This window comes from Equus caballus, chromosome 5 (assembly GCF_041296265.1).
Source record: "Equus caballus isolate H_3958 breed thoroughbred chromosome 5, TB-T2T, whole genome shotgun sequence".
Classification (NCBI taxonomy): Eukaryota; Metazoa; Chordata; class Mammalia; order Perissodactyla; family Equidae; genus Equus; species Equus caballus.
This window is the reverse complement of record NC_091688.1, coordinates 5500048-5508453: the sequence shown is the minus strand read 5'-3', so window position 1 is coordinate 5508453 and position 8406 is coordinate 5500048. Positions and strand designations below refer to the sequence as shown.

At 45.3% G+C, this 8406-nt stretch overlaps 1 long non-coding RNA gene across 1 annotated transcript; it reads right to left on the bottom strand.

The window, feature by feature from the left end:
- Window positions 1-298: 298 nt before the first annotated feature.
- On the bottom strand, window positions 299-6450 carry LOC138924207 (uncharacterized). The gene is made up of 3 exons (XR_011438970.1): window positions 6201-6450; window positions 4002-4140; window positions 299-2911 (listed from the first exon to the last, which is right to left on the bottom strand). It is a non-coding gene; the product is annotated as an uncharacterized lncRNA (long non-coding RNA).
- Between the last annotated feature and the right edge of the window lie 1956 nt (window positions 6451-8406).

Here is an 8406-nt window from a genome sequence, read left to right as displayed (position 1 = left end):
ATGATCTAAAAGGGAGAAGATTCCTTTACTTAAATTTTCCTATTTAGTCAAGTTGAAGGAGATATTTTCATGTGGGTAGAAAGTTGTGGAAATTTGGTGAGGGTGTCTGAACCTTTGGCTTTCTGGTTTCTGCTTATTCAACACTTTAACACTTTTCTTTGTGACCTTGGGAAGCTACCTCGTCTCACCGTGCCTTTCCCAAAGCAGCTGGTAAGAAGATTTGTTTTGGCCTATAGAAAGGAACCCCCATCATCTCTGGGGGAGTGTTGACGTGAATAACGAACACGGTACACGCTACTTATTCTTTGTAGCTGTTAACATTTCCCCCAACATTTATTTAAAAATTCAAATCAGCAGAAAAGTTGTGAGAATGGCACAATGAATGCCCATATACCCTTTATCTAGATTTACCAATTGTTAACATTTTGCCACATCTGCTTTATCTCTTTCCACACACATGCACATTCACACAAATATATTTTTGGTGAACCATTTGAGACTTCTTTCACAGAGAACTCAATTACTATGATCCTAAATGTCTTAACACACGTCTTCTAAGAACAAGGACATTCTCCTACATAACAGCAATATAAGTATCACATTCAGGAACTCTAACCTTGGAAATTGATATTATCTAATACATAGACCAAATTCAAATGTCCTCAATTATCCCAATAATATTTTTACATGTTTTTATTATTTTTTTCAATCCAGGATAGAATCAAGAATCATGCATTGTCCTGTATTTTTTTTTTAACCTAGAACAGTTCCCAAGCCTTTAAAAAATTTTCTCTGATCACCTCGACATTTTTGAAGAGTTCAAACCAGTTGTTTTGTAAAATGTCCGTCAACTTGGATTCATCTGTTTCCTTGTGCTCAGATTCAGATTAAACTTTTTATGGCAGGAATACTGCATATGTGCTGTTGTATTCTCAGTGCATTACAGCAGGAAGCACAAGCTGGCAGTTCTATTATCGATGCTGTTAACTTTGATCATTTAGTTAAGTTGGTGTCCGCCAGCTTTCTCCATTTAGTGGTGCTTTTCTTTTCCTGTTTTTAATAAACAAGCAATTTGTGGACTGATATTTTAAAATTGTTCACTGCCAGTGGGTTTTTTGTATGCTCTTTTTGTTATGGTAGCCAATATTTCATTAAATATTTCATTCATAACAGTTCATAACAGTTTTCTTCATCTGACAATTCCAATATTTGCAATTCTTGGATGTCTAAATCTACTTTTAAATGACTTCTTGTGTGCTTGGTCATCTTCATTAGTTCATTACTTGAGCTTGATAAGAGCATCCTCAGGTCTAACTTGGCGAATCTTTCCTCTGAAGAGGGTTTGACTTTGACTCCTGCCGTAGAGGTACCATTTCTGGCCCTCCTTGTGGCTTTTGACTTTGAGTGGAAATGTGGGCTCAGCTTTCCCATCTGACTGCTCATCTAAGATTCTCTGCCCTCACGGCAGAGAGAATCTTAGAGTCTTGCCTCTTTCTCTGTTTAATAACAAGGCTTGTCCCACAGCAGCCTCACAGGAAGCCAGAGGTTGAGAAAGGCCTATCTCTAAGAGATTTGTGGCTGTGGCTTTTTGTCTAATGGAGTAAATTTTAAATCAATACCCAAAAAGTTCACAGAGTTTTTAAAGAATTGCATCAGCTTGGATGGAAAGGGACACAAACTGTACAAAATGAAAGGAGACCGTTGGACCCCTCAGCTACTACAAACAGGGATCCGGCTGAGAAAACTACTCAGCTGCAAACTCAGGCCATTCCCATTACAAAGGAATGATGACTTAGAGGACAGAACCAAGACCCTGAGGCAGAGCCAAGAGCCAGAGAACAAAGCAGCAGACTTGAGCCCTAATCAGAAACTGGCCACATTTGCCTTGCTGGATCTCGGAATTGCTTATGGACCTGTGATTGCCATGTGCCTCTTGTTTTCCCACTTTCTGAACAGGAGTATCCACAGTGGTTAGTTCCCACCACTGTATATTGGGTGTGTGGGGCTGATAACTTTAGTTCACTGGTATTTAGATTGGAGGAGTGGGGCCCGAGTTGCTGTACCTGGGAACTGATACATGCTAGGACCTAATTTATGACTTGAATTGATGTCATGATGGGATGAGACTTGGTGGTCTTAGGGGAGAGGCTGATAATATCTTGCAGGTGGGTACCATGAAGTACCGTGGCCTGAGGATGGGCTGTGCTGACTGTATTTTCCCAAGATGGCCACAACAATATTTCCTGTCTTACTATATGGTGATCTTGAACATCTCTCCCGTTGAGAGGTAGGATCTATGCTCCTTTTTCTTGAATTTGGGCAGATTCATGACTACAGCAGAAGTGAGGCTAGATCATAAATGGTAATACAGTGTCCTGTCTCTCTTGAGATGCTGACTCTAAAAACCCAGGCACCTTGCGCTTTGAAGCTCAAGCAGCCACATGGAGAGACCGTGTGCAGGTCTTGCAGCCAACTGCCCCAGCTGAGATCCTGGCCAACGGCCAGCATCCACCACCAGACATGTGAGTGAGTGAGCTTCAGAGGATTCCAATCTCTAATTGTCATGTAACCCCCAGGCTTCAGGTCTTCCCAGTTGAGAGCCCAGGCATTGCTGCCCAGAGACCAGCCATCCCTTTCTGGATTTCTGACCCACAGAATATGTGGGCAGAATCTAATGTTGTTGTTGTAAGTTTGGGGTGGTTTGTACGACAGCAATAGTAACTGGACCACTAGGTAGAGCTTGCGTCTCCCTGGGGAACATGGCAATGTTGTTTCTGCGGTCACTCTTGTTATTCTCATTGCCTCCAAATAGAAGCCATTTTCAAAGGTAGAGTGGGAGCTCTCTCATTTTTAGTAAACTCAAAGCAAGGAACTAGCTGTTCAGGAGATGAGGCAGGGTGCCAGATATTGCCTGAAGAAAAAAAAAGTGGTTGGAAATGTGACACTGCTAGGAGAATCACTCTCATTCCAAAGTCAGACTCAACGAAATTATATTGAACACTATGCTAAACACCAGGATGTGGTACAGATGGAAGGGAAGAGACAGGATATATGGCATCAACAGTTCAGCATTTCCTCCTGTGGTCAACTTCCTGATTTTCTTTCTATTATCCACTCTAAGTTCTCAAGAAGAGATATGATTTTTCTAGGTCATTACCCCTGCCCCTCGCTGGGCAGAGTTTTCATATCAAGCCACTTGATGGGCTGCTGGCTAACCTACGGACTGTCTGCCTTTGGGTCAGGCATCTTCCCCACTCAAGCTTCTGTGGTAGACGTGATTGGGACTGTTTTGGGGTAATTTTGTTCCCCAAAACTCATATGTTGAAGCCCTAACCCCCAGTACCTCAGAATGTGACTTTACTTGGAGGTAGGGTCTTTAAAGAAATGATTAAATAAAAATGAGGCCGTTAGGGTGGGCCTCAATCCAATACGACTGGTGTCCTTATAAGAAGAGGAATAGAGGGACACCAGGGGTGCAATATAGAGGAAAGGCCATGTGAGGATGCAGCGAGAAGGTGGACGCTATAAGTCAAGGAGAGAGGCCTCAGGAGAAACCAACTCTGCTGACACCTTGGTCTTGATTTCCTGTCTTCAGGACTGTGAGGAAATAAATTTCTGTTGTTTGAGCTCCCCAGTCTGTGGTTCTTTGTCATGGCAGCCCCAGCAGACTAATACAGGAATCCAACATGGCTGCTCATCTGTGGCTGTGGCCACTCTAAATTTCCTTTAGAAAGGAACTCTGAGAGAAGCAGGCACACAGCTTGTCCTGTATCCAGACCTTTCATTCAACTTTTTAACCCATTTGTAGAAAGAAGGCTAACAGAAATGAAAACCAATATATGAAAATTAGGTCTAATCAAATGCCACACTATATGATGTAGAAAATTATACAGTACAGTGTTTACACTGTAAGACTTTGGAGAAGGGGGAACTCAGTGTGGATTATAGAAGTCCATACATAGAGGGGGCACTTTATGAAAATGATGGGCTGCATACTGTACCTTTGAAGTTGAGAGGGATTTAAAGAGGTGTGAGGGAGGTAAAACAGCTGTCTGGATATGGTTGATCGGTTGATCCGTGTGAGCCAAAGCAAGGAAGTAGCACTGAGTGTGACGCACGCAGGTTCGGTGGAGAAGCATCCTGTGTAGGGCAGACCCGACACGTTGGGAACAGTGGGAGACAGGATTGGGCAGGTAGGGTAGATGGAGATCATGGACGACCTTGAAAAGCAGGCCAAGAACTTCTTATGGTTCTTAGGACTGATCTGCTGGTGCAAGCTATCCTTCAAATATCCCAGGATTCACCCACAACAGTAGTTTTTTGTTTTTGTTGGTTTTCTCTCTCTCTTTTTTTTTAAAGATTGACACCTGAGCTAACAACTTGCCAATCTTATTTTTTTTTGCTTTTTATCCCCAAATCCTCCCAGTAGATAGTTGTATATGTTTAGTTTGTGGGTCCTTCTAGTTGTGGCATGTGGGATGCTGCCTCAACATGGCCTGACGAGCGGTGCCATGTCCACGCCCAGGATCTGAACCGGTGAAACCCTGGGCTGCTGAAGCGGAGCGCTCAAACTTAACCACTGGGCCACGGGGCCAGCCCTATTGGTTTTCTCTTAAAACTACAGGGTGATATGAATATAATCGTTCTTTAGAATCATTGTATAATTATGGGAAAAAATTAGTATTACTTGTCAAAGGGGTTTCTAATTATAAGGAGGAAAATCCAGTCTCTGTGAGGGAAAACAAAGAATTATCAATTCACTCAATAAATGTTTGTTGAATGCTTACTAAGGGCTAATATGGGACATAAAGATGGGAAAGGTGCTCTTGGCCGTTGGGACTTTGGGTGGACAGGAAGTTTTAGATGGGTAGAAAGGCAGGAGAGCATTCCAGATGGCTGAAACTCCAATGACAAACATGCAGAGGGAAGAATAACAGAGGAGTGAGGAGACTGATCAAAGTATGGAGAAGACATCCACAGAGGCAGCTGGAAGTGAGGATGCAGAAGTGGGAGGAGCTACATTAACGTTAGGCTTTACAAATAAGCTAGGGCAGTTAATTTAGTAAATTCCGTTTTCCGAGGCAGACATCTGGCCATCGTGATTCAGAAGGAATCCCACCAGAAGATGATGGACTCAAAGCTTTGGCACATTAAGAGTTAACTTATTTCTATCAAACATACCATATTCACCAATCATTTAAGATAACCAAGCTATAATACAAATTTAATCATCTTCTCTTACATTTGTTTTAAAACACAAAATAATCTTCCTTACAAGGAGTTAGAAATAATCAGAGGGAAAGGTGTGAGTGTAATATTATACATATGAATTAATATATTGGCATCAAATTTAATTTAAAGTAGGTGGTAAAATCTGTCTTTAAAAAAAACACTTCTAGGGGCTGGCCCCGTGGCCGAGTGGTTAAGTTCGCGCACTCTGCTGCAGGCGGCCCAGTGTTTCGTTGGTTCGAATCCTGGGCGTGGACATGGCACTGCTCATCAAACCATGCTGAGGCAGCATCCCACATGCCACAACTAGAAGGACCCACAACGAAGAATATACAACTATGTACCGGGGCTTTGGGGAGAAAAAGGAAAAAAATAAAATCTTTAAAAAAAAAAAACCACTTCTATTGTCTAACACCTATGACTAGAAGAGGAAGATTTGGGGCAAGATTTTAGTTTCTGAATACAAAATCTATCTCACTAGATGAAGATGGGTATCAAATTTCAGGAGAACAGGAGGATTCCTCTAGATGAAAAGGTCCTTGGAGGTGGTTAGTTTAACCTTCCACTCCACAGATGAGAATCCTGCTATTCAGGGAGCATCCCTGGGCCTCCCAGATTTGGGCAGGTGCCTGGGGAGCAGAATCAGCCCATCATTGGGGCCCAGCTTTTCATGCATGGTCCCAGGCAGTTGAGTTCCAAAGTTGAGTGTTTAAAATACTAAATTTGGGGGACAGCTGCCTCAGAGTTTGATGTGCCTCAAGGTGTCCTGCTGAAAACGGAGGACAGCATTTCCCAGCCTGTTCATCAGAAGGCCCTGGGCTGCTTGTTAAAAAAAACAAAACAATGAAACAGATTTCCAGGACCCCACCCAGACCTAAGGAGTCAGAACTCTGGAGTAGGGACTAGGAATGTGTATTTTAACAAGCATAGCAAGTGATTTTTAGTCACACTAAAATTTGAGAACCACTTACCCAGGACAAGTGCAGACTTCTGTGATTGCCTCTTACTGGCGGTCATCTTTCTCCACCCCGTCTTCTCCTTTTGGTCCTCAGCCCCACTGCCTTGGCCTGATGCTGTGTGGGCCTCCCAGCTCATACCCGCTGCAGTGTCCTTTTCCGTCCCCATGATCCTCTTCAACTTTCCACTGCCCCAGCATTTTTTCTCTTCCTCCTCTCTTCCCTTCTCCTTGCTGCTCCTCAGTGTTCTTGTTTTCATCTCCTCTCTCTTCTCCCTCTGTGTTTCATTTCCTCTCTCCCTTGCTTCTGACCCACTCTACTCCCTGCCTGACCAGGCCATTGCCAAGTGGTGCTGGTGCATCGACGGGCAGCCAAAGGCAGAATGACAAGGGAGGTGAGCACAGAGTTCTGATCAGAGACAGTGGTTCAGGACGTACCTGGGGAGGTCAGAGACAGACTCTGAGGCTGGATGGGCAGACATGGATAGCTGCAAGGGATGAGGGCGGGTGCAGATCTATGACACAGGACATTCCATGAGGAAGTAGATCCAGGGGCCAAGGTGGCTGGCGGGGCAGAGTGCCCCGTGCACACCTGCTCCCTGTCTTCCCAGTGGCTGGTGTGTGGGTCAGCTACAGAGCAGCTGAGAATCAGACCCTTCACCAGACGTGTTCCCAGGTGCTTACCTACCTACCAGGAGGGGTTTGTGTCCTCCTTTGTCAGACTTGAGACTTTTAATAAAGCAGTGAACACATCGTACACATGAGGAACCTTAAGTATGCGGGAATGGAGGCTTTCCCAGACATCCCTCACACACAGGCACGGAAGGCAGAATTCCAACTGAGAGGCCAGCACACTGGACCTCGGGCAAAACTGAGAATCAGACAAAGTCTGCCTTGTTTGTCCAATAGAATCTAAGCCCTTATATATGTTTGTATATACCTTTACATTCTGGCACAAAGTAAACACCCAGTGCGTGCTGGCTATTACTTGTTGTTAGGAAATAGTCCTCTATCTTCCGTATGCCCGTATTTTTTTCCCATTCAGGGCAGGCACTAGGGCTGGCATTTTGGGACCTCTCACAAGGAGGTCTTTGTGTCAGAACACCTGGAATGATAATCAGAGGCAATTTCTCCCTCCCCTGGAGAGCACAGATGCCATGCACCTTGGGTGTGGGCTGGGTTCTTTGGAGGCCCAGGAAGTGCCATTGCTGACAAAAGGGCTCCATTTGTCGGTCCCCTGCACCTGTTGCCAGGAGGCGTGGCATGTTCCATAGATTCCATTGGGAAGGACAGCCTCTTGGGAGGAGGAGCAGAAGGGTCCTCACCCAGGAGCCCTCCTTTCCAGGATGTAGCTCCCCCAACAATACTGTCTGGGTGGGTCAGCAGCACCCAAGGCAGGAACTCAGGGAGGCTCTCCTCTCTCGATGGTCTGGATGAGCCAGGAGTTGGCTCCATTTCCTTCCTGCCTTTCTTTGGACTCTCAGGTATCTCCCTTCAGAGGGTTGTGTTCCTAAAGGCTAGAACAACCCTGGTGGTAGGGGCCACCCTACTGTCCCTGCCCCCACCTTCCAGGGCAGGGAATTTTACTGGGCATTTCTTCCAGAAGCTATATCTGAATTTGAATGTGAGTTTCTCTGTCCTTTGTGATCTGCCATCTAGAATCACAGGCGGAGCCCTTCACGTTCCAGTTTGCCCTTAGCATCCTTTGGCAGACCCATCCTCTTCCACCTTCCACCGCCGCCCTGTACAACTCATCCCTCCTTGGCTCCCGCGCGCGTCATCCTTGCTGGCATCTTTCCTCATTTTCTTATCTGGTTGAAGCATTCCTGCTCTCTCTCTCTTCTGCTAATCTTCCATTCAAGGCCCACTCAGAATAAATGTCAGCGGCTTTCCCTGCCTGGCCTCCTGTCCACCCCGCTCCCCCAGCCCTGCAGAAATAACCCGCCTCTCCTCCACTGCTGCTTCCCCGGCACACGCCCTTGTTATTGCGCTTCTCCTACTGTGTCATCATTAAATGTTGACACCTGTGCCTCCCCGGGGCTCGAATGTGAGCTCCACAGGTCTTTTAATGGTGTCCCCAGGGCCAGCCTCAGGGCTTCAACATAGTGGTCTCTCAGGAACGGCTGCATTTTATTCTGACAGGATTGTCCACAACCTCAATGCTCCCCCCTCACTAACCCCAAAGATAAGAAGTTGGAGAGGGGACTTTTGGGTAAATTAAT